Here is a 27,632-nt window from a genome sequence, read left to right on the forward strand (position 1 = left end):
CTAGTTGACCCCGATGGTGAGATAGCCCTCCAGGTAGGGTGGGTCATCTTCAAAGTATTGCAAAACCTGGGATCCATAGAAGGAGGTGTGGCAGTTTGCCAAAATGGTGCTGACCCTGTTCATTCGTGCTAAGTTCTGCTGGTAGAGCTTCTGATTTTTCCAAAATCCAGGTAGGCAAACAGCCCAGCAATTTTCCCAAACCTCCACTCAACCGCCTGCCTAACACGGCTCATCCCCTTGTTAAAAGTGACTTGCTGCTCGTTCAGATGCACTCCGCCGTATGGTTTCAGCAACAGGGGCCTTAAAGAGTAGGCTGGACCTCCATAAAGGCAGTAGCTCCTCCCATGGACCAGCTTTTCAAGCTTCCCATACAGTTCGCTTTCCCGAAGAATAGCTGAAAAAGAGGGAAAATGAACAGAAGGTAAGTAGTCCAGCTAAGATATAAGAACCTGTTCTCGGGGTCGTGCAGTTGGTTTGCATTGGCTGAAATAATTGCATACAATACACGAACAGGCATAATACAACCGTTTATGGGCTGCATGCATTTCTCTGACGAGTAGGCACTGTAAAGCTCATAGGGTGTAAAAAGTCATAACCGCGAACTACCAGTTACACAGAAAAAAAATATTCAGCAAAAAGTGGGACAAATGCAACAGCGTGCCAATAGGAAATTACTCGCCAAATGTTATTCTAGCCCAGGGATATGAAAAGAGACTCAAAAATATTTTCAATAAATCAGAGTATATAGGAAGTATAAATGAAACGAGAGGCATGATCTACAGAAGGCGCAACAGTAATATACTAATTTTTGGTACACTTGAGGGGCTCTTGCAGGTATACATGTTTTCTTCCAGGTAAGAGTATTTACCTGCGTCATGAAGACTTCCGGGAAAAGATCCATCAAGCTCGCAAATTATCCCATTGTGACACATAATAGCTTGATATTTTACGCGTGGAAGCGCTTGTTACCGGAGAAAAAAGGCCTCTGATCTCTTGACTGGCGGCATATTGCACGTGCAGTGCCGTCAATAAACGCCCAGCAATTATTGAGAGGCGCTTTCTTTGAATGCACCGCCTGCAAGGCAAACTACAGCATTATAAATAGGAATCTAAAAAAACTGTCAAAATGTTTTTTTTTACCTGCGAAAAAGCTTCTAATGTGGTGAGGTCGAGCCACAGATGGCTGTTCAAGTCAAGAAGCAGGTGTGCGAAACTATCGTCGATGTGGGCCAACACTTTGTTCGTAACTAGAAATCACTGAATAGTGCCGCCCAAACGCACGCTCGAGGTCGTAGAGTCTGTTGGGGTAGGCCAGCCGGCGCAAAGTGAGGCACAGTACCTAATGCGCAGGCACAGGGACCCTCTGTGCAATGTAAATGACCTCGGGGAGGAGTAGGGCACGTTCCAGTCGCCTGGCGTCATTCTTTTCAAAGCGAAAAAGGCTGCGGAACACATCATCGTGCATCGCATTGCTGTCGAACAAGCCGCGAAAAGAAAGCGGGCCTCGTCGTTCGGCGGAGAACACTTCCGTGCAGAGAATATCCACGATCTCGTCCCATTTCAGAGCGACGAGAAGGAACGGGTCCTGGAGAATTCTACGAGGCCGAGCCATCCTGCCCAAGATGCTAGCCCTTTTTCCTTACCCCAAAACAGCCAGATGTGTCTTGGCTATTCAAACATGAACAGTTTTTTGTTTAGTGAACTGTGACCCCAGCTTAGCTCTTGCGACTACGTTATATACGAAGGAAAAAAATGGAGATAACGTATTTTGCTTCATTTCAATGGATGAAAAAGCATTTCTTGTAGTTTTATTTGGATGACTTTCTGGTTTAAATTCCCAGAGGGCACGACCAGCCGCGCAAATGCTCCTCGTTCGAGAGTGATAAGGTTATCGGTTACCTAAAAGCATTTCTGCTGCTGACGCTCCGGTTGCGCTGAGCGTGCACCCCGTACCGGAGCGGACCGTCGAAAACGGTTAGCTAAAACTCTGTAATGCCGTTCCACGCCAAGCGCGCCACGCATCCGGAGCGGAGGGGGCCCTAAAAAGCGGTCAGCTAAAACTCAGGCATAGCGTTTTGCCGTCCTTATCGCGTCATACAACCGCGATTGAGAGGACCGCCTTTTTCTGTAGTCACCCCATAAACTTGCAAACATAGCAGCAGACGATAGCATGGCAGCGGTGACGGCTGCGAAGGTGACAACGCAATAAGCTTGCATTCAAGCTGAGACCTGGGGCGGTATTCTCGAGTTTTGTCCCTTTTGCGTCCCTTTCAAAAATGTCCCTTTTGGCGAGCCCTGATTGGCTAAAAGCAAACAACCGGAAGTGATGTAACGCAAGCGCGGCAAACCTACTGCCAACGTCCACTTCTTAACCGTAAGTACGTCACGATGAAAGGGACGCAGAAGGGAAGTTTTCAAAAGGGACAGTTACGAGAATACCGCCCCTGAACTCTCTTACTAAAACCGATTGAAAGAAACCAATAAACACATACGGCAAAAGCTATGGTGTGGGGTTCTTTTACCTAACGCACGCCCTTCGCTCACGCGCCGCAGTGGCTCAGTGGATAAGCCGTTGTGCCAATGAGCACGGGGTCGCGGGTTCGATTCCCGGCCGCGCTGCCGCTTTTCTGGCGGCGGCGAAAAGCAAAAACGCCCGTGTGTACGAGATTTCGGCGCACGTGAAAGATCCCCAGGTGGTCAAAATTAATCCGGAGCCCTTCACTACGGCGCTCCTCATCGCCTGCGTTGCGTTGGCGCGTTAAACACAACGCCTTTTTGTCGCTTTTAGAGCAACGTTAGTTTATCGCCTTGTGGTCTTAACGCCAATTTTAACCTGAATAATTATGTTTTTTGCAGGTTTAGGCGCCTTCGTAAATTTATAACCCATGACATGTGTTTTTATATCTGTTATCTGCAATACCTGATAGTTTGGTAGTGATCTTTGTAAGCAAAGCGCAAATTACCCTGCCTGTCATCAGAGGTTTACGTGCACACGTCACAGATTGCTTACGTTTTGCTTACGCAAAAAACATGGGAAAATCACGGATAATTTACGAAGTACATATTAGGCCTTGCACACTCTGACTAGCTAAGGAACCGCATGGGCACTCAACCACTCTCACCTATCTCGGCAGCAGGCGCTGGTCCTGAAGACGTCGCACCAATAGTTTTTGCGCACCACTTACTTGGTCCGTTTTATTTTGTAGCCGTCGTATATTGCGGCGACAGTCAGACTACAGGCTCCGAAATGCATATGCGTGCAAACTTCTAACTGGTTTATTTTTAGAGAGTGTAAGCTTTTTCTATACCCTAAACGTACGCGAACATATGATAGAAAGATACCAGATTTCAAGCAGTGAATAGTGGCAATTGTACAGCGTTGCAAGATAAAAGGTTTTCGGAAATGAATGCATAAAAGCTTTAAAGAGAACTTTTGGTGGTATTCTTAAAGCGCCCCTCTTCCAATGCCCCCCTCCTCCCGGTGTAGTGGATCCCTGCGGGTGGCTGCTCGGGCCCTTTTCACCAGGTAAAGCTGGATCGTTACGGAACTTGCTGGTCAACCGAGCTGTGCACTATTGAGTAGATGGGCTCGGGATTGGTTGCAGATTGGTGGTTTCTAGAACTCTCACACCTGGTGGTATAGTGTACCGGGCGCTAACAGTAGTTTCAGGTGTAGTCTGTTGGATAGATGGCATTAAGAAGGATGCGGTGCGGATATATGTTATTCTGTGGTCGTTTGAAGCTGCCTGCTTCATGCCTTCTGAGTTGGTGGTATGGATTGGGGAAAATTCGCTGTTCGTGTCGGTAGTCCGAAAAGTTATCTGTGTAGCACTGGAGAAGTTGTGGGTTAGGTGGAAAAAGGGGATGATTTCCCCGTGGGAAAAACTGCCCAGTTATACAAGCAAGCAGCAGCGATGGCGTGAGCCGCCTCATTCTCCTCAAGGGATTCGTGTTTGTGTACTGGCACTTACACTATATAGCCCCGCACGGGGCACCTTGAGCAATCTTGGTGACGGTACTGGCGATACCGCGGACCCCGAGCCCCCAAACATTAGCTGGATCCAACCGTGGCGATGTGTTTATAGGTGGAGGGTCAGAAACCACGAACGGTGGCCATCGGAGCCCAGGTCAAGCTCCGGCAGATGGGCTCCCTGTCTGTTCACCAGGCAGGGAGCTCCGGGACCTCTTTGACTACCAGGGTAAGGTCAAAGAAGAAAGTACCCCCGTCTCCCTGCTTTTATACTATGCTATATGGCATTTTCAACCCCCCCCCCCAACCAAAACGTGATCAGTCCCTGAAAAGGGGCCGCACCGAAGTTTCATTCCAACCCCTTCCAACAACTGTCTTTTCAACAACCGTGAATAACTATGCTCGTTTCCTTGTGATAGAGTCAGCTGACTCAGCAAGACCTGTCGCTTCCCTGTCTGTATTCCTGGTTTCGAAATTCCTGCAAAACACAATAAGTGGAAAGTATCAAGCTAAAAAGCTTAGCACGGGAGAAATCCTTGTAGAACTCCATGCCGAACAACAAGCCCGCACTCTTCTTGAACAAACCCGCATCCATGATCTGGACATCAGGGTCACACCACACCGGAGCCTCAACAGCTCCCAGGGTGTGATTTCTGAGGCAGATATTACAGAAACAGATGCCGACTTGCTTGAAGGTTTAAAGGATCAGGGTGTCACAGCTGTGCGCCGCATCACGATGCGCAGTGATGATAACATAATCCCCACGAAACATATTATCCTGACCTTTAACCGTTCCTCACTTCCTGAACATATCAACGCAGGCTTCATTCGATGCTCCATTCGTCCTTACATTCCGAACCCGCGCTGCTGCTTCAAGTGCCAGCGGTTCGGGCACAGTACAACGTCTTGCCGCGGGAAAACAACGTGTGCGAAATGCGCCGCGCAGGACCACCCCACCGACAACTGTAATTCTGACATCCTCACTTGTGCAAACTGCAGGGGCCCACATGCGGCCTACTCCAGGAAATGCGAAAAGTTCCAAATGAAAAAGAAAATAATCAATCTCAAGGTAACAGAAAACATCACTTTCCCAGAGGCGCGGAAGATGTTCGCCTCTTTCCCTCTGGGGAGGCACGCCGACGCAGCTCGCCGGGGGGCGGAGCGGCGTCTGGTTTCCACAGGGACCCAGTTCAGCGAGTCTGACCTGGTCCCTTTCCCCGCCCCCGCTTGGGCTGCCTCTGGCAGCCCAACCCGCCACCACGCCGCTTGCTGAGGCAGCAGCGGTTGTGGTGGCAACGTCTTCCGTCGGGACCGGTGCCGCTCCCGCCTGTGTCTCCCCATCCTCCAGTGCGTTGGAGGGTACCGAGGTAATAGACACCACGGGCCCCGCACCGGCTCCCACCACCACCGCACCGCCCGTGCCACCTCTGGCGCCCCAGGCGCCCTCGACGGTGGCGGCTCAAACAAAGGGCTCCCGAGGGGGGGCCAAGTCCGGGGGGCCCGGTGCGTCGGGCACCCCTCGGACATCCGACGACGAGATGGATGTCGGGCCGTTCCTGCATGCAACGGAGCGCAAGGAGCGGCCACCGACTTCCAAGCCTACAGACAGGCCCAAAAAGCCCAATCCCAGAGTAACAGCCCCGAAAGACGACACATGAACACACACACTCCAGTCATTCTTAAATGTAAATAATGGGAACAGACAACATCATTCAATGGAACTGTAGAGGCCTTATCAACAATCTAGATGATGTGTACGAGATACTTCATTCACATCAGCCAAGTCTCATGTGTCTTCTGGAAACACACCTAAAAGTAAACATACTAACTTCTTGAATAGCTACTTGGTTTTTCGAAAAGACAGGCACACTTGCACTTATTCTTCAGGTGGTGTGGCCATAGTAGCCCGAAAATCCTTAGCGTCTCACACCATCCACCTAAACACCATGCTTGAAGCTTTCGCGATTCGAACAATTATTTATGGTAGGTTAATAACGGTATGCTCCCTCTACATCCCTACGGATTACCAACTATCGAACACAGATTTTGAGGCCCTGATAGATCAACTACCTGAACCGTACTTAGTCTTAGGCGGCCTCAATGCACATAATTCAATCTGGGGCTCTTCCCGCACAGATGCCCGAGGTGGCCTACTTGAAAAATTTCTAACATCATCGGGAGCATGCCTTTTTAACAAAAACCAAGCTACATATTATAACATAGGACAAAACAGTTATTCACATCTTGACTTGGCTCTTGGCTCTGCAGTTCTTTTCCCATTTCTTGAGTGGCATGTGGACACAAACCTATTTAGTAGTGACCACTTCCCCACCAAATTGACACACATAGGCCTAGGCACAAACACTTCTCCCTCTCATAAAAGGTTCAATGAGGGAAGAGCAAACTGGAGTACATTCACAGAAACATCTAAACTGCACTACACATCCATAAAACACCTACACGTCGAAGAGTCTACCCAACTGCTCACGGCGCACATCCTCGACGCTGCCGCAAAGTCCATTCCCCACGCCACCGCTCCCCCACGCAACCCAAGGAGGCCCTGGTGGAACGAGGACTGCAGGCGAGCGCGAGTGGCCCAGAACAAGGCGTGGGGTGTCCTTTGCCGGTACCCCACGTCGGCTAACTTAATTTCTTTTAAAAGAGCAAAGGCCTTGGGAAAGCGCGTGCGCCGTGAGGCAAAACGGGATAGTTGGCGCTCCTTCATAACATCCGTAAATTCATACACAGACACACGCAAAGTATGGACACGAATACGTAAACTTAAAGGACAACATACACATAGCCTGCCCTTGGTCAGTACGACTGGGGACACACTAGAAGATCAGGCTAACACACTTGCACAACACTTTCAACAGGTGTCAAGCTCTGCACATTACCCAAACACTTTCCTGAAACATAAAGCCTCTTGCGAAAAGAAGTCCCTACGTGACAACAACAAATCATAGACTTCTTACAACTCCCTGTTTTCACTGCATGAGCTGAGGGCTGCTCTAAGCACGTGTAAACCCTCAGCTCCAGGCCTAGACAACATTACATATACAATGATACAGCACTTACACACAGACACTCTTGTAACACTCCTTCACCTTTACAACAAGATATTTCTTTCGGGGCACATTCGAAAGTCTTGGAGGGGAGCCATAGTTGTAGCATTCTTGAAAGAAGGGAAGGACTCTTCCTCTCCTGCTAGCTATCGACCCATTGCCCTGACCAGGTGCCTGTGCAAGCTTCTCGAGAACATGATAAATCGCAGGCTCGTGTACTTCCTTGAGTACAACGGTCTTCTCGAGAGCTGCCAGGCAGGCTTCAGGGCGGGGCGATCAACGAACGATCAACTCGTAGCTCTTGAAACATATATAAAGGATGCCTTTGTGCATAAACAATTTTGTCTTACGGTGTTTTTCGACATAGAGAAAGCCTATGACACCGCTTGGCGGTACGGTATCCTCAGTGACCTAAAGTCAATCGGTGTTGCGGGCAATAAGTTGAACATGCTTTGTAGTTATATGTCGGAGAGAACCTTTCAGAGTTGGTTGTGCACTGTCAAATGTTCACGTGCAAGAAAATGGCGTGCCGCAAGGATGAGTGTTGAGCTGCACCCTCTTCATAGTAAAAATGAACTCTCTTGGAAAGGCACTGCCACCTACAATCTCTTATTCTATATATGTAGATGACGTGCAGATATCCTTTAAATTGTGTAACCTGTGCATCTGCGAACGTCAAGTCCAGCTCGGCGTCAAGAAACTTGCCGGCTGGGCTGACAAGAATGGCTTTAATCTTAATCCCGCGAAGAGCTCTTGTGTTCTGTTCTACAGGAGGCGTGGCGTCCACCCGGACCCAGACATCACTCTTGCGAATGTAGACATCCTGTGAACAAGGAGCTCAAGTTTTTAGGTATTTTATTCCACGAAAAACTTACATTCATCCCACGTATCAGATAGATCAAATGCAAATGCTTAAAAACAATGAATATTCTTAAGGTCCTCTCGCATCAATCTTATGGGGCCTACAAACAACTCCTGCTGCGCCTGTACAGAGCGTTGGTGGGGTCTCGGCTCGACTACGGCAGTATCGTGTATGGGTCGGCTACAAAAACAGCACTAAAGATGCTCGACCCAGTGCTGCATCTTGGCCTTCGCCTCTCATGTGGCGCATTCCGCACTAGCCCTGTTGAAAGTCTTTATGTCGAGTGCGACAAATGGTGCCTAGGGCATCAGCGGGAGTATGTTGACCTGTTGTATTCATCCACGATCGTGTCTCTGACCAACCATCCTTTTAATCCCATTATGAACCATAGATCAAATTTACAACTCTTTTTAAACAGGCCATCTATTCCCTTACCGTTCTCTCTCAGAGTTAGGGAGGAGGCTTCTGCACTCAATGTCCTCCTTTCAGACACGCACAAGACACCCATTCATAATTTCATCGCACCATGGCATCTGCGTCCTGTGTCATGCGACCTGTCATTCACTCTTGTAGAAAAAAATAGGGTACCCAGGAATGCAATTCTGCAGCACTTCCTGTTCCTGCAGGACAAGTACAGGTGCGCAGAATTCTATAGCGACGCGTCCAAAACTGGTTTTACTGTCTCTTTTGCAGCGCAAGGACCAAATTTTACAGTTATCAAAACAATGAATTTTCCCAGCAGTATTTACACGGCAAAAGCGTATGGCATTTTAGTCGTGTCAAATCACATCCTCGAACATAAGATTCCAAAGTCCATCGTCTACACAGATTCTCTAAGCGTTGTGCAGGCATTGTCATCAGGAAGGTCGTCAAAAAACTATGTAATCAATGTTCTTTTAGAGGTCATAATGACCGCATATGCTTCAGATTTAGAAATAACCATATGCTGGGTACCAGGTCACTGTGGGATCCCTGGCAATGAGACCGCTGATCAATTGGCTGGTGCTGCTGCTCTCATGACCACAGTTGACATAACAATAGTACCTTACACCGACCTAAAGACATACATGAGACAGCTTCGTAACACATGGCAACTACACTGGAGTCAACAAACAGACAACAATCTACACGTAATAAAACCACAACTGGGACGCTACATAACTGACTCACACAACAGATGCACTGCAGTCGCCCTGGCTAGGCTGCGGATAGGCCACACACATGCGAAGCACTCCCACTTGCTCACTGGAACTTCGGGACCCACGTGTAGCAGGTGTGGAAAGGGCCTATCCGTAGTCCACATACTAATCACATGCAAGGCACTTGACACAACACGACACAAACATTTCCCTGAATTATACAGACGACACATTCCTTTGCACCCACCATATTTTTTAGCCGACGAACCAATGTTTTCTAGTCAGCGTGTTTTTAGGTTTTTAGCTGAGGTGAACTTTCTGCAGCTCTTGTCATATCACGTGTAATCATCCTGGCCCTATACACCCGCCATCTCCATTGTCTTTTGTTTCGCATCACTTTTACTTTTAGTCGCATGTTCTAGTATTTACGGTCTCATCATAATTCAGTAACTTCTTTTTGGCGCTCTTTGCCCATTGTCGGCCTTGCGCCAATAAAACCTAACTATCATCATCATTACACTATAGGCTTCGGGAAGTGTCTGCCTTATTCGGAGGAGATGTGCCGATTTAGACATGCGACCTTGTAGATAATTTCTGCAAGCTGCCTGACACTCATTAATTAAGTGATTGTGTAGTGGGGATCAAGTGAGCTATGGTAGCCTCTTAAGCAGGATCAATCGCTGTGGTATTGACAGTGCAGGATGTCATTCTTGTCCCCGTCCATTCACTGCGCAGGTGGGATGATGCACATGAGGGAATTCGTCCACATAGCAGCTATTTGGGTCGTGTTTATATCTGGCGGATTCGCTTGTAATTTTATCTCTTTCACACGCTGACAGTGACGTCGTGCTGATAATTCTTGCACTAGCTTTGATTATGTAGTGGGCTCATCTCTCTCTGTCTTCTTATCAAACTTTTTTTATATGCCAGACATCTGTTTTACTCGCCTTGTCCCTCCGGCGTCGTCCGGCGTAGTCCGCATCCCTTCCCGATTCTCGTCGCCGCGCCAGCTGCGCGCTAGCGTCGCTCTCACCGCAGCGCCATCTGCGTGTTAGCGCTCGCCGGCGCTCGCTCCGTCGCCGTGCCAGCTGTACGTGGGTGCGCGTTAGCGCGCAGTTTGCGCTCGGTTAACACATGCGCATGCGCTGCTATGCGCTGCTCTCTCTCATTCCGCTGCATATAAACGCAGTAACTGCGCCGCTCCGCTCAGTCATTCCACCTCCGCTCCGCCGATGACATCCTCCGATGACAACCGATGATTTGAATGGAGACTAACAGGCCTGCTATCGCGATGGTCGGCGCAGCCGCAACAAGCACCGGCCACCCTGACAAAAATTTACACCATCTTCCCGCGAGGGGAACCATGGGGTAGATGCGACGGATCGGGGGGAACATGCTGCGTAAAATATGGACATACAACAACAATGGACACGCTAATATAACGGAAACGCAACGGAAACCCCCGATGCGTCGCATGTACCCCATGGTTCCCCTCGCGGGAAGATGGTGTAAATTTTTAGGTTGAGGAGGTCACACACGTGATTTCCTAAATTGCTGCGTACTGGTAGTTTGTCGATATTGTAAGGGTCTTGGGTACTCGGGTGGGTAAGGCATTTATGTTACGACAAAGCCGTCTCCGAACACCGGTCCAGGAACCAACAATAATGATGATCAGGCCTTTAGTAGACGAAGCGTTCTTTGATGTGTTTGATGATGGGGAAAATGGGGAAGTGAAAGAAATGATTTGCTGCGCTTCGGAGCTTTGCGCTCACACGTATTCCCCCCGGCCGTCGAGGCGGCCTCCTGGTCGCAATCACACGGAAGGACGACGATGGAACGGCTTAGCCGAGACACGTGCACAATCTCAGTGCCTCGGCATCGGCGGTCGGCAGGTGGAGTTACCAGGGTTATGCGGAGGTTGACGGGTGAGGTTTTCTCTAGAACGGTGTCCGGTCCAAGGAAACGGTGAAGGAACGTTTCGCAAAGTCCAAGAACCCGGAAAGGAGTCCATAACAAAGCTTCATCACCAGGGCGGAAATCAACAGTCCGGGGAGATGCGTTGTAGCGCTCTGTCCTCCTGTCCTGCTGGCACTCAGTAGTGTGGTCAAGGGCAAGCTGGCGGCAATACTTCACGGGAGAGGTGAACTGTTCAACGCTTAGAGCAGAACGTGATACAGGGGCGGTAAAGAGACAGGTGCCTTGTGGCAAGGACGGTTGGCGGCCGTATACGAGAAAGGATGGGGAATAACCGGTGGTGCGTTTGGTAGACGTGTTGTAAGCGAATGTTACGAACGGAATTATGTGGTCCCAATGGCTGTGATCAGGTGAAATGTACATTGAAAGCATGTCGGAAAGCGTGCAATGAAATCTTCCAGTAAGTCCATTAGTCTGGGGGTGATATCCGGTGGTTAATTTGTGAACACTTCGTGAGGCGGTTGGCCTACCGAATATCTGGCGCAGCTCCTTACAAAAGGTGGCCCAGTTGACGAACCGGTAGTTATTGTTAAGAAAACATGTTTGTGCCACCTTGTCCAAGGAAAACCTAACGTTCTGTAGCTTCGCCACGTCATCTCCAACAGCTAAACGCACTGACTCGAGTTAAGTGATCAAGCCAGTCTTCAACGTCATCATGAGGAGGGTCGCACTGGCAGCTGGTGATAGCAAATTCCAGAGGCGCAGCAGGGGCGGTGCCAGCGGGACTGCTTCCGACCTCACGCTCCATCGCTGCTACAGGCAATCGCCTACCTGAATGGAGCTCCAGGGGTCTGCTTGGAAGGCGTCAAGTGTGGGATCGAGCGCAACCTCTACCACTTGCAAGGGCCTTGGGTACTCGGTGAAGTAAGCCGTTTATGTTACGACAAATCCATCTCCGAACACCGGTCCAGGAACCAACGCTGATGATGGTCATTCCCGTAGTAGACGAAGCGTTTCTCGGTGTGTTTGATGATGGGGATAATGGGGAAGTGAAATAAATAATTTTCTGCGCTTCGCAGCTTCGCGCTCACACTTTATGAATTTCTTGATGTTTTTTAACATCTAACTGGGCAAAATTGCTACTGACCACCGTTTAAATTTTGATAATATAAGCGTAACAGAAAACGTCCTTAGAAATAAAATTGCTTGAATAGTAGCCAAAAAAACCAGCTGCAAATGAGCCACCATCTGTGTCTTTGCTTTTCTCGTGTTTCGTACCATTTTTGCGCGCTGTTAGAAGTGGTTTCAAGATAATGAGCCAATCAGCCTACACCAGATTTCTGCTGCGATTGATTTATTTACGTTTCTCTGAGTCAGCCTAAAACTGGGTGCTTGGTATTTTAAAACGTGTTTGAATATTCTTTAAAATTTTAGAATGTCTCAATCGAGTGTACAGAATCACCCAAATGTATCTAAATAGCCAACCAACATGTTTTCCCGCCAACTATAAAATCAAGCAGCCCAGTTCGGCTATTTATAGACGAACCGCGTAACTCAGGCTGGCAGTGGCATAATGCTGACGCGACCGCATGTGTCGATGTTGTGCTAACCAGGAAAACAGTCCACATTTTGTTAGTTGGTTGTCAGCACATGAAAGACGGTGAAATATCCAGCTACTAAAAATAAGCACACCGACTTGGTTTCTCCAGGGAGACAAGTGTGGGTTTAATTTTACTTTTCTCCAAATTCATATTTTCAGGTCCTTTTCTTCGGCAGCAACTGGGCATCTGTGATGCACTTGTCGGCATTGTAGAGGGGATCATTCTGTTGGAACAATAGCCACACGCAGAATCTCTTGAGCATTCACTGATTGAGTGTAGGGTGTAACGCACCGACGCAACGCCGCCGATGAAGCGCGCCGTAGTGGACAGCTACGGATTAATTTTGACCACCTGGGGATCTTCAACGTGCGGCGAAATCTCGGACACACGGGCGTTTTTGCTTTTTGCCTCCATCAGAAAAGCGGCCGCCGCGGCCGGGAATCGAACCCGCGACCTCGTGCTCAGCAGCGCAACGCCTTAGCCACTGAGCCACCGCGGTGGGTCGATCCCTTGAGCAGCGTGCATGTTGCTGACAATGAGGTCATGCCTGAACGCACAGTTGATGGAGTCATCTGAGGATTTGGCACTTAAGGCAGGCACGTTGCCCAGCGGGAACTTCGCGCTGCTCTTGGTCCCCAGGCAGGCTTGAAACGTGCGCCGAGCCAGGTGTGAGAAGCGCTCTCTGGTCCACCTCATTCGTCTCACAGACAGGCGCTCGCTGAAGCAAAAGTTCATGTACAATACCCAAGGACGTTGTTGTCATCTAGCGAGACCAGCTGGGACCAGTACCTTCAAACGTCTGTGTGCCTTCTGGTTCCAACCAGTTCGCTTTTGGCTTTGGCCATGCGTCTGTTTATTCGGATTCGGCACGCTCATCGCTTGCAGGAAGCTTGCAGGTCTGCGTAGTCTCCGACGTCTTTTGCAATTTTCGGAACCTGACCTGTGCTGTGAGTCTGTCAATCGACCTCCGGCCGTAAGGGAAGACGAGGTAGAAATAGCTGGTATTGAGCATGGTAGACGCCAAGCCCAGCATGAATTTCCAGCTCCGGTGTCTGAAGCTTACTTCAGCTGTCCATTAATGACTTAGATATTAGTGAACTAAATTTGACAGCGGCTGCAACAATCTTCTGCTTGCGGAAGCCCTTGGTCATGTACAACTTGCATATGCGGCGGATCCTCATTGCACCGACGGTCGGAGGTGCATGTGTGTTATGGTAATTCGACCGATGTTCTCCTTCATGTGTTCCTTAGCCTAGGTTGTACTTAGGTCAGGAACCAGGCAACTCCTCACACGTATACCGCATGGCCCGCTTGTGTCACGCACACCGCATATTTGTCGTGCAGTCACCGCACAATGAATCAGCGTACAATGTAAAATGAAGTTGTATTTCTGTATCTATACCTCGTTAACCAGCATTTTTGCAGTCATTTGAAAGGGCGAAATTTAACTGACGCGGCGGTTAGCAGGCGTTAAAGTGGCTTTCTCGTTGTAGACCAGAGGGAATTTCATAGTTTGCATCCTTTTCCGACATTTAGAGTCGTTCTAGTCAGTGTAAGACGTACCTGGAGAGCAGTATTGCACTTTTATGGCAGATTTTGAGTTGAATAGCTTTCTTAACGTTTCTTTCTTAAAGGGACAGACAACCGATTTTTGTCTGTCTGACAACCGATATATTCCCTATCCCAAATGAAAGGGCATCACTTAAAGCACCTTGACGAGAAACGGTTTTGCTGATAACGCCCTAGAACTTTTAAATCGAAATTCTTAGATCTGTGAGCCGTATGTGTCCCTCCCAAAAATGATGCTGGCAACCATGACATAGAGTAGCTCGGCAACATACTTTTGTCTGTATGCGAAATGAAAAACGATACTTAAAAACTTGTCCGCAGCAAAAAAAGTTTGAATCGCAGGCTTTTCTGTTCCTTTATGGGTTTTTTCAATGAAACGGTCTACTGTGCACGAATGCGCAATCTGTTGGGATAGACGATAGGTAGAATCTGGCTTCACGTTGCGGAACAGTTACAGTAGCTGCTGGGTTTGCAGGTCACGTGACAGGGACACATACTGTTGTGCCAAGTTTTGACACTACGAACCGCCACCCTTCCGATTTCAGGAAGTTTGCTGCCAAATTAAAATTATTTCCGCCGATTTCTTTAGAAATTGCTTGTGGTTACCGGGCTATATAAAACGCTGGCTTTCATATGAGCTAGAGAACATATACGCGACAAAAATCGGTTGTCTGTCCCTTTAAGGTTGTTGCTTTTTCTTCATAGCGTTGCATCCCTATGCAGGCAGGAAAAGTGTACCGCACGGTGATGCACTTGTTTACTAGGCACAGTGATAAAGCGAAAGGCAAGGCAGCAGGTCGGGTCTCAGCGAAGATGTCTGGCACCGTCCAGCATGCGAGCCCTTGATACGCGAGTTTACTCCGTCGTATTGTAATCATGGGATATCTAAGATAAACGGAACGTATTCCTTACTCGGAGATTGCAAGAGCAGGGTAATTACAACACACCGCAAACAGGGGATTGTTTGGCACAATTTAAAACCGATATCCACGCGACAAAATGTGGGAAAGGATCACCATATCCTCCGAGGCCACATCGTGGTGATTTTCGTATCTCTTTTATGCAGTTGCCGCCATGTCCTGTGTTGACGTTTCTTCGAGTCGTTGCAAAGGTTGAAATCAACGAAACTGAAAGAGCTGCGTGACTTAAGAGGTTAGAAATACACTTAACATAGCTATAGAAGTTTTTCAGAACATACTTTATTACTTTATTTCGAAGTTTTTGCGACACATCTTTTCGGTTGTGACTTTCAATACCTTTTTAACCAAGCCTTTTCCTGATGTGAGCTGTTAGTAAGTTGGCAACAGAGATGGTATGAACCTCTTTTATGGCACAGTCCTGCGAAAAGAGGGATCGAGAGACGGTGTGGTATACAACATAGTTTTGACTAGTTTAAAAATGCGTTCTAAAAAACGGCGTGGAATAATTCTTTTTCTGTACGCATATGAAACGAATGCCCTTCCAATATAAGCAAACTGTACTTCAATAGAAGGAATGTAGACAAAATATTATTTTTTGGTATCTTATCTTTTTAAAGTTACCATAAAAGTAGCACTGATTTTACAGTATCGGGCGTATAACAGACAAAAAAATTCCCCGCATTTCCCCGAGGGGAAGAATGTGAAAGTGCGAATGCACGAGTTGAATTTGCGCGGTTCGGTAATGTTCGCGAAAGAGAGATCACACACACACACACAACTACAAAGAAAGAAAGATGCATTTATTCACAGACACCTATTTGTGTTGTCGTTGTACTTGATTGCTAGAGCGGATCTCAGCTTTGAAATTTCGTGTCAGTACTCCTTTAAGCGGGTGCATTAGCCCTTCTCACGCCCGATTCCTGGCCAATCCCCCACGTGGGTATGTGCCATGTCAGCGGCCAGGCAGCGCGCGCCCATCTCCCCCGTTGCTAGGGAAGACGAGGAGCGGGCGCACCCGCAGCTGTTGCTATGCGGACTACGGCGGCGGACGATTCAGGCTCGCTTAAGAAGTGCATTCGCACTTAAAAGGAAGTATTCACAAACCCGCCGCAGCACCAGAATTTGGCAAACAGATTTGATAATCTTTTCTACAGGCATCGCAAAGAAACTGTGTGCTCGGGTATTTGTGTGCTCGGGAATTGTGTTTGAATATTATAACCACGTAGCCTAGCATATCGAATGTGATTTGAGAACTCGGAAATTGAGAAAAATGATTTTGCTTGGAATAGGTGCAGCCTGTTGCTGTCACATGACTCTACGGAAAGGGATAGATGGACTCGAGAAACAGAGGCGGGCTAAACAGGCAACACACCTACATCCAACCAAAAGAACATTAAAACCAGACATCGCCACAGATAAAACAGTGCAAAACCAAAGCCTATTAGGCAATGGTACTAAATCTTGACGAAGCAAATCAAATCAACATCCACCAAACGCTCCGCAAATCCTTATTAATAGTGGTCCTAGCATCTAGACATTACTTTCAAGATTGTGTGCGCGTGACAAGTTGGTTCTATCCTTACCGTGGTCGTGGTGCAGGGCCGAAAAAACGGCGGGTGTACGTTAAGGCGGTCTGACTTAAGTGGCTAGCCCAGTTGTAGTCATAGCCGAAGATGCAACGCATTCAACCACGAAGCTCTGTGATGGGGCCATCAAACAGTGGGATGCGGGGCAATGACACCGTGACAAGGCACCTGACATTCGCAACTCGAGCCGTCAGTGCACTATATCTCGCGCCTTTCGTCATACTTTCATGCTCCGCTTCCCTGCTCGCTCTATCTTTGGTGGACTCTTCGTTCTCTCGGTTATCTCGTCGCGTGCTGCCGCCGGAGATGTCTCGCCCCGTCTCGGCATTCCACCGTACCCCTCATATCTTCGCCATAATTTCCTTCTCCGCATTACTGCTCATTTGGTCTCGTTTGTGTTCGGTGTCTCCATCGTTCGCTCCGTTGCAAAAAGGGGCGACGGCGCTGTAAAACCACAGCAGCGGGCACGTAAGTGATACGCACTAAAACTAATCGCCTGCGTGGAGATTTCATCGTCTGGGGTGTTTTAAATTATTCCGAAACCTTCCACGTTGGCGTACCTGATAGTACAGGTGCCCCATAGTTCCCGCATTAAGGATACCAATTTGAACTTCGTTAATAGTGCTTGCGAATACACGACATAACGATCATTCAAAGTAAACATTTAAGAGGTAAGTACAGCACTGTCTTCAGCAAGCGCTCCTGTCATAAGACTGAAGCTGTCTCTTGTCATCGCTCCCGCATTAGCCATACATAACCAATCCGTGGTCGCCTTCATGGCCTGCAACAAGGGATTGAAATAATTCAGAAAGAAGCGGTTTTCTGTGCCTTCAGACGGAATAAACCAATGGCGTGGTGTAATCTCAACCCCTGCTCGCCAGCGAACAAGCGAACTCAACTCCCCTGGCGTGAAACAAGAAGGATTCGTTAATTTCAGCGAACGAAAGAAATCAGAAGTAGGTAAAAACGTGCTGTCGCACATTATTAGAGAAATCGGGATCGGCCTTGCATTTGGAGATTCTTATTGAGAACCCACCTTAGTAGGCATACGCACATGCAGCTTTCTCACAGCCCAGAGGGAAATTATTTTTAGGGTGTGCTAGAGTCAACAACTTCAAGCCTGCCCATTTTAAGGATTTCATTGTATATGTTGTGAAATATAGATTAATCCACAAGAATAAAATGTATCATGAGGCAACAACCCGGCATTAATAACCTAGGATGGCAGCGAAAATTCATCTGCAGCACTCCGTCATATGATTTAAGGAAGCCATGTAATAGACGCCATAAAACTCTTGCGGTTGGTAACTGGCAAAATATTTAGAACGGCAACAAAGACAGCATACAACTTTCTTTAATATCAATCAATTAGCTTTTTCTAACTTTCAGACCGAAGTTGGAGCCTCGAATACCGTTTGAAGTTCGAAAGACAGCATTTTGGAAACTCACATTTTGCGTTACGCAACGCCAGAGGTAGTGGAACAAACACTAAAAAAAGACTCGTCTAAATTGAAGTGATTATATCAAACCGATTAAGAAAATAGCAGTTCCATCTATCTGTTTTCCTTAATATCTAGCTCAGTTCCTGAAAGATTGTTACCCCCGCACGGGGCACCTTGAGTAATGTTGGCAACGGTATTGGCCACACCGTGGCCCCCGAGCCCTCCTACATACGCTGTAACCTACCGTGGTGATGTGTTTTTACGGTGAACGGTAGAAACCTCAAACGGTTGCCGTCGTAGCCCGGTCAAGCTCTGGTGGATGGGCTCCCTGTCTGTCTACCAGGCGGGGAGTTGCGGGACCTCTCTCGGTATCAGGGTAACCCGCGCGAAGAAAGCACCCCCGTCCCCTGCGTTTATATTATGCTATATGGTATTTTCAACCCCCCCCCCCCCCCCCCCCCCCGCAAAAAAAAACGTGATCGGTCCCTGATAAGGGGCCGCACCAAAGTATCTTTTCCCCCATTGCCATCGGTAACCTTTCCTGAGCCGGATAATTTCTCTCAATTTCTTGCCATGGAATCCCTCAGTCCAGCCCACCCTCTTGCATCGCAGTCACTCTTCTTAATCGCAAAATATCTGAAGCCGTAATAGGAAAATCGCATAAGTCCAAAAACCGAAGGTCTGTTGAATTCCTCATCGAGCTAAGTGACAAGCAGCAGTCCACAAAGCTTCTAGCTCAGACTAGACTGGCTGATCTAGACATCAGGGTCACACCCGTTCGGAGCCTCAACAGCTCGCAGGGTGTGATATCCGAGCGACATCTTCTGCACGAAACGGATGCGGATCTCCTTGCGGTCTTGAAGGACCAGGGCGTTACTGACGTGAGACTAATCACCATCCGCAAAGACGACAAGAAGATTCCCACCACGTACATCATCTTCACTTTCGACCGCGCAGTTCTTTCACAACTTCGAAATGCAGGCTTTATCCGGTGCTCAATCCGTACCTACATTCTGAAACCACGGCGTTGTTTTAAGTGTCAGTGGTTCAGGCATGGTACAAACTCTTGCCGTGGCCGAACGACCTGTGCAAAATGCGCGGTGCACGATCACCCAAGCGACAACAGCCCATACAACAGCCTTACTTGTGTGAACTGCGGGGGGCCGCATGCAGCGTACTCCCGCAAATGTGAAAAATTTCAAATGGAGAAAAAGATTACCAACATCAAGGTCACTGAGAACATAACCTTCTCAGAGGCGAGAAAGAGGTTCGCCTCTTTCCCCCTGAGGAGGTACGCCGACGCAGCTCGCAAGGGGGCGGAGCGGCGTCTGGTTTCAACAGGGACCCAGTTCAGCGAGTCTGACCTCGCCCCTCCCCGTCTGGGTTCCCTCAGGCAGCCCAACCCGTCACTACGCCGCTTGCTGAGGCAGCAGCGGTTGTGGTGCCAACCGTCTATGTTGGGACGGATGCCGCTCCCGCCACTGCCTCTCCGTCCTCCAGTACGTTGGATGGTGCTGAGGGGATGGACATCGGGGGCCCCGCATCGGCTCCCACCGCCACCGCACCACCAGTGCCATTTCTGGCGCCCCCGACGCCCTTGGCAGTGGTGGTTCAAACGAAGTGTCCCCCAAGAGGGTCCAAGTTCAGGGGGCCTGGCTCGTCGGGCACCCCTCTTACACCTGACGAGGAGATGGATGTCGGGCCGTTCCTGCCTGTAACGCACCGCAAGGAGCGGCCTTCGACGTCCAAGCCTACTGAAAAGCCCAAAAAGCCCAATCCCAGAGCAACAGCCCCGAAAGACAACACATGAAGACAAACACACTCCGGTCATTGTTAAATGTAAATACTGGGAACAGAAAACATCATCCAATGGAACTGCGGAGGCCTCCTTAAACATCTTGACGATGTGTATGAGATTCTGCATGCCAGTCAGACAAGTATCATGTGTCTTAAAAAAAAAACTCACCTCAATTCCAAACAGACAAATTTCTTAAATAGGTACATGGTATTCAGAAAGGACAGCGTTGGCTGCGCTCACTCTTCGGGCGGTGTGGCCATTGTTACCCAGAAATCATTAGTATGCCACCCTCTCATTAAACACTGTCGTTGATGCTGTAGCGATCCGTACGATAATATTTAATAAGTTGATAACGGTATGCTCCATTTACATCTCTCCTGATGTTGCACTTCTGAGCTCCGATTTCGGGGCACTGGTTGACCAGCTCCTCGAGCCGTACATCCTCACGGGCGACCTTAAAGGGACCCAAAAAATCTTTGCGAAGGTGGCAATCAAATGCATACAGGTGGTAGAACACATAACAAGGGATTTTTGAGCCAAGTGTGAGCCCCATACGTTGTACGTATAATTTGTAAACAATTTTTCAAGATCGGCTTTCTCAGTCGATGAGCGCGCCGCCGCAGCGAGCCTACCGCGGCTGACGCAAGGGCGATCGCGGCTGACGCAACCGCGAGGCGCCCCCCTAATTCGGCCGATCGTCGGTCGCCGGCAACGTCGCTGCCATTGGCTTCCGGCTGCTCTTCCTCCTTCCTGCGCGATCAGGAGGCAAAGGCGGGTCTGCAGCGATTGCCGCGTGCCAAGGCGCAGGAATGTAGCTAGGGGAGAACGCAAGTAGAGCGTCGCGATGTCACATGGCTATTCCCAGTGTTTCCAGCTGCTTTGAAAGAAGCACAGAGGGAGGAAGAATTGATCTGCAAGCGGGAGAGGTGCACTTAATTGCTTCTGGCGCAGCTAATACTGAATGTAGATTAATAATTCCAACGGCATTGCATCGCTATATTGATACTCCGCGAAAATAAAGGCCTTTTGTAAGTTTTAAAAAAGGCTTTTCCCCCGCACGGGGCACCTTGAGCAATCTTGGTGACGGTACTGGCGATACCGCGGACCCCGAGCCCCCAAAAATAAGCTGGATCCAACCGTGGCGATGTGTTTATAGGTGGAGGGTTGGAAACCACGAACGGTGGCCGTCGGAGCCCAGGTCAAGCTCCGGCGGATGGGCTCCCTGTCTGTTCACCAGGAAGGGAGCTCCGGGACCTCTTTGACTACCAGGGTAAGGTCAAAGAAGAAAGTACCCCCGTCTCCCTGCTTTCCAATGTATCATATGGCATTTTCCAAACCCCCCCCCCCAAACGTGATCGGCCCCCGAAAAGGGGCCGCACCGAAGTTTCCTTTCCACCCCTACCAACTATCAACGTTCCGAAACATGACAGCTATCCCCGTTTTTGGTCCTTGAATAAATAGACAAATCCAAACCCGTCTCCTCCCAATCTGTATTCCTCGTCTCCAAGTTCCTTGAAGGAATCATTGGCAAATCTTTCGAGGCAAAAAAACTGCGAACAGGCGAAGTGTTGGTTGAAGTCAAGACGCAGCAGCAAGCCACAAATCTCCTGACCCAAACCCGCATGGCAGATCTGGACATCACTGTCACACCCCACCGCAGCCTCAACAGCTCGCAGGGGGTGATATCTCAACCAGATCTGCTAAGTGAAACAGAGGCCGACCTTCTAGAAGGCCTGAAGGATCAGGGCGTAACAGCTGTAAGGAGAATCACCATCCGTCGCGACAATGTAGAAATACCCACAAAGCACGTTATCTTAACATTCAGCAGTTCAAAACTTCCTGAGCACATCAATGCTGGTTTCATTAGGTGTGGTGTACGTCCGTACATACCTAACGCGCGCCGCTGCTACAAGTGCCAGCGGTTCGGGCACGCTACGACTTCTTGCCGCGGCAAACAGACCTGCGCAAAATGCGCCGCACACGACCATACAACTGAAAAATGTGATTCCACCACCTTCACCTGCGCAAACTGTCAGGGGCCGCACGCGGCATACTCCCGTAGCTGTGATAAGTTTCACCAGGAAAAGAAGATCATCCACGTGAAAGTAACTGAGAACATCTCCTTCCCCGAGAAACGAAAGAGGTTCGCCTCTTTCCCCTTGGGGGGGTACGCCGACGCAGCTCGCCAAGGGGCGGAGCGGCGTCTTGTTTCGGCGGGGACCCAGTACCACGAGTCGGACTTGGTCCCGCCTCCGCCCCCCCCCTGAGTTGCCTCCGGCGGCCCAACCCGCCACCGCACCGCCTGCTAAGTCAGCAGCGGCTGTGGTGGCATCCACGTCAGTTGGGGATGCTGCTGCACCCTCTGTCTCCTCCTCTCCACCAGCCCAAAGCACATGCGAGGGCCCGGAGGACATGGAGCTGGAGGAAACCGCAGCAGTTCCCACCTCCGCCGCACCGCTTGTGCCACCCGGGGCGCCCCTGACGCCCTCGGCGGTCGCGGCCAAAACGAAGGGCACCGCAAAGGGTGCCAGGTCCGGGGGGTCCGGTACGCCGGGTACCCCTTCCAAATCAGATGATGACTTGGATGTGGGACCCTTCCTGTCTGCTTCGCAGCGGAAGGAACAGGTCCCTCCATCTAAACCTCCAGAGGAGGTAAAGAAAACCCGTCCAAGAGTGCAAGCCCCGAAAGACCCTACATAGTCACACTCCAGTAGCTCTAATACATCATAATGGGAAGAGAAAATATCGTTCAATGGAACTGCAGAGGCCTTCTAAATAATCTTGACGACGTGTATGAGATTCTGCATGCTAATCAGCCAAGTGTAATGTGTGTTCAGGAAACACACCTGAATTCCAAGAACACAAATTTCTTGAATAGTTACCTGGTATACAGAAAGGACAGGGTTGGCTGCACACACTCTTCTGGCGGTGTGGCCATAATCGCCCGCAAATCCTTAGCATGCCACCCTGTCACCTTGAAAACTATCCTTGAGGCTGTGGCAATTCGAACAATAATATTTAATAGGTTGATAACGGTATGCTCCATATACATTCCTCCTGATGTTTCACTTTTAAGCTCTGACTTCGAGGCGCTGGTTGACCAGCTGCCCGAACCATACATCCTGACAGGCGACCTTAATGCTCACAACACTCTTTGGGGCTCTTCTCGCACGGATGCCCGAGGTCGCCTTATAGAGAAATTCCTTACATCTTCAGGAGCATGCCTTTTCAACAATAAACAGCCTACATACCATAACATAGGACACAACACATATTGATGTCTTGACTTGGTGTCACGCGTCACCTCGGTAGAAGAATGGGCTCCGGACTTTCAGTTCATAACTGCAATAGCTTTCAGTTCATAGCTTTCAGTTCATAACTACAACAGAGTCCTCGCGCTCTATCTACATGTTCTTCCAGGCCATTTCCCTACCGCACTTTTTGTTGTTGCGTCGTCCTGGAACCTTGAAGCAGTCGGGTGTCCGTTGTCGCTGTGGTGGTTCCCTGAGCGCAGCGCCGTGAAGATGGTGACGGGGCCAGTGGGACGAAGCCGCTGGTGCGTGTGTGCCCGTGCACGCCGGTGCTGAAGCCAGCGGAGCGGAGCCGCCGTTGCCCAGGAGCACCCACGTCAAATGCTTGAGGAGGCCAACGGGGCAGTGCCGCTGGTGCCTTGCGGGTTCCCAGACCTCGGGTCCCGCCTCCTTCGGTCGCCTCGAACCACGATCTCCTCGTCCACCCGCTCGTCGTCTTCCTTCTCCTTTCTTTCTCTCCTTTTTCTCCACCAGCTTACAGAAATTTCTCGCTTCTTATCCCTTCTTCGTCGTCGTCTCCGCCGTCTTCGCACCTTGACTCCTGACATTTGCCCCCGTCTTCAAGAGTTTTTCATGAAAAACTGCTTCCACGTTTGAGGTCGATGACCCGCCCTCATGTCACAAATCTCAGTCAGTCAGTTTCTCACAGCACAGTTCAGCTCAGTCCTAAGCACAACATCTAACACAATAAAGTGTAATCACTGAAAAGTTCACGAAAGTTTCACTTTCCTCATGCCCACATAACTTCAGCAATAGTCATTTTCTAAGTTTGCGGAGGCAGCCTGTCCACACATCGCCCGCTCAACAATAGCTTATGGTAATCTACTCATATAATCTGCTCCCACATTATCTCGTCCCTTTATGTACTGAATTTGGAAGCTATATTCCTGTAACACCAAACTCCACCTCATCAATCGGCTGTTAGTGAGCTTTGCCTTGCTTAGATATTGCAGAGGCTGATGGTCAGTTTGTACCACGAATGTCCGTCCATAGAGATAAATGTGAAATCTCTTCATCGCCCACACCAAAGCTAGGCACTCCCTCTCCACCGTCGCATAATTTCTCTCCCCATTGGTCAGCCTCTTGCTAGCATAAAACACTGGATGCAAAATGCCATTGCTCTCCTGCATTAGAACTGCTCCAAGAGCCCTTTCTGAAGCATCGGTGCGTAGAACAAATTCCTTTGTAATGTCAGGGGCCAGTAAGACTGGTGGTTGCGACATTTTCTCTTGCAGTGTCTTGAAGGCCAATTCTTGGCTCTGCGTCCAGTTGATCTTGTTTCCGGCTCCTTTCTTCGTTAACTCCACCAGGGGGTCAACAATCTCTGCATAATGTGGGATAAATTCTCTGTAATATCCTGTGAGGCCTAAAAAGGATTGCATTTCCCGCTTTGTTGTCGGTGTTGTGGCTGTCTGTATCTTGTTCAAGATATTGACGTTTGTCGCGATCCGACCCATTCCGAGTGTATGGCCCAAAAAGGTAACTGCACCATATCCGGCTTCACATTTCGTTGGCTTCACTGTTAGTTGCGCTTGAAGGAGCCTCTGAAAGAGTGCGTCCAGGGTGTACAGGTGCTCCTGCCACGTATCAGTCGCTACCAGAATGTCGTCGATATAATGCTCCACCCCTTGAAGTCCGTGTAATACTTTTCGCATAAGTCGAGTGAAGACTGCGGCTGCGTTTTTCAGTCCAAAAGGCATGAATTTGAACTGAAACAATCCGCTACTGCAAGCGAACGCGGTCTTTTCTTTTGAGGTCTCATCCATGGGCATCTGCCAATAACCCTTGGTCAAGTCTAATTTCGTGAAGAACCTCTTTTGTGCTACACGAGCCAGAATAACATCTACCCTGGGTATAGGTTCAGCGTCCATTAACAGTACGTCATTGAGACGACGAAAGTCTATGCATACTCGGATAGAACCATCCGGCTTCTTGACACCAACCAGTGGAAACCTGTAGGGGGAATTTGATCTCTCAACTACTCCCAAATCCAGCATGTCTTGAATCTCTTTATGTATAGATTCTTCAATTCCCAACGGGAGTGGGTATTGTTTGACGGTTATAGGATTGTCCGTAGTCAGCTGGAGATTACATTTCACCAGGTTTGTTTTCCCGGGCAAGTCTGAGAACAGGTTTGAATATTTTTCCAGGAGGTTCGCTAACTCCCTAGTCTTTTCTTCATCCAATCACGGGTTTATCATCACCTTCTCCCATCCCATACTCTTCTTAGTGTTGCAAGTCTGTACGTCGGTCCCATCTTGTTCATCTGCAATCACCATGCAGGCTACCTCATGTTGGTCGCTTGACTCCCTTTCTTCGTATTTTTTTAACATGTTTGCGTGAAAAACTTGTCTTCGGCCATGCACCATAAGATCGTAATTAACATCTCCCTTCTTCTGTACGACTTGGAAGGGACCCTTCCACTGCATCAACAACTTATTCTTGTCACTGGGCAGAAGAATCAAGGCTTTATCTCCGGGACGTATGAGTTTCATCACTGTCTTCCTGTCATAATACCCTTTGTATCTCTCCCTCGCCTTCTCCAGATACTTGTGTGCCCACTTGCAAGTCTCCTCGAGCCTCTGTCTCAATTCCAGGACATATGTATAAGTGGTTTTGACTTCACTATCAATAGTACTGTTGCTCCAAAGTTGTTTGAGTACCTCCAGTGGGCTTCTCACTGTTCTTCCATAAAGCATCTCAAACGGCGAAAATCGAAGACTGGTTTGGGGAACTTCCCGATATGCAAATAGCAGAGCCGGTAGATATCTATCCCAATCTTTCGGGCGTTCTTGACACATTCGTTTGATCATAGTTTTGATCGTCCCATTAAATCTCTCAACCATTCCATTTGCCATCGGGTGATACGATGTAGTAAGCAGTTGGTGGATTGACAACAACCTGTTGATCTCTCGCATAAGTTCCGAGGTAAAGCTGGTGCCTCTGTCACTCAAAATCTCTTCTGGGATGCCATATCTTGAAAACATTTCCACAAGAGCCTCAGCTACGTGTATAGTGTTGATGATCTTCAGAGCGGTAGCGTCTGGGTATCGCGTTGCCATATCAACAAGAGTCAGCACATACCTATTTCCCTGTCCTAAACATGGCGATATCGGGCCAATTATATCAATAGCGACTCGCTGAAAGGGTCGTTGTATAATGGGTGTACTCCGCAAAGGCACCCGACCCACTCGTCCTTTGGGTGTGGTGCGTTGACAAATGTCACAAGACCTAACGTATCTTTTCACGTCGCTTTGAATACCAGGCCAGAAAAAGTCTTCTGTTATCCTAGCCAACGTTTTCTTCACCCCTTGGTGGCCGGCCATAATGCTGTCATGTCCCAACCGCATAACACCGCCTCTTAAGGATTTCGGTACCAACAGCTGGAGCGCTTCTCTCCCCGACGAAAACTGGCAATGTCGATACAACAGACTGTCAAGAAGCTTGAACTGAAAAATCGTTCGACTTCGTTTCCTTTTCAGTACTTGACCAACTTTGCTGTAGCACTCAATCAATGAGGGGTCCTCCTTTTGCTCCTTGGCAATTTCTGTGGGTGTCATGTCGATAGAGAGCGTAGTTGGAACTTTCAGTCCGCGCGTATTTCTAGACTTATTTGCTGTTGCCGTTGCCCGTGCCGCTAGAGATTTGAAGCCTGTAGCAATGGTTTGGTCTACCTTCGTGTATCCTACTCACAACAACTGGACAGTCTTCATGATTACTCTGCTCCTTATCTGTCTGACTTCCTTTTCCTTTCCACGTCCATTCCGTGTCAGGGTCATTCACTTCTCTAATGCCGGTCACATTACCCAGGATCAAGTCATATGGTGGTTCATCGACACATTTGGCTACTAACTCTCCCGTGTAGTAAGGGGTAGAAACTTGAATGATAGCTTCCGGCCAGCACCTTACCGTTCCATCTACAAGAACCACTTGTGCCTCCTTCCCAGTAAACTCGTTTTCCGTGACAAGGCTCCTCCTCACCAATACCGTGTTCGTTCCGGTATCCCGGAGAACTGAAATTCGCTGTGCCCGCAGCTCGCCATCTACAATAGGCATTTGACATTCCTGTGTCGCCCGATCCTCTCCTTCTCTCAGTGTTGTCTGTGTTTCTTTGGTGCTTGTGAATGGCTTTGGTGGAGCTGGGCCGAACCTGTTCACATTTATTGCACAAACTGACTTCTCCTGGTTTTGAAAACGGCAATGTTCTGTTGTATGCCCTCTTCTCTTACACAGCTGGCAAGTTGAAGGTGCTTGCCTCGAGTTAGCAACTGTTCGGCAATCAACGGCCCGATGCCCTACGCGATCGCAAAGAAAACAACGGGATGGAGCCCTCGGAGTGAACATTCGTGTCGTACTTTTCTGTGCTTCTATGCTCGTCGCCATGCCCTCTTCCTTCACTTTGCCCAAGTTCTTAAGCCTCTGAGCTTCACAGTACTGATCTGCGGCAGTAGTCAT

At 49.0% G+C, this 27,632-nt stretch overlaps 1 pseudogene; it reads right to left on the reverse strand.

Moving 5' to 3' along the window:
- On the reverse strand, positions 1 to 27,632 carry LOC144146603 (uncharacterized; annotated as a pseudogene).

This window comes from Haemaphysalis longicornis, unplaced genomic scaffold, assembly GCF_048455015.1.
Source record: "Haemaphysalis longicornis isolate Haplotype H1 unplaced genomic scaffold, Haemaphysalis longicornis Haplotype H1 scaffold_7, whole genome shotgun sequence".
Lineage (NCBI taxonomy): Eukaryota > Metazoa > Arthropoda > Arachnida > Ixodida > Ixodidae > Haemaphysalis > Haemaphysalis longicornis.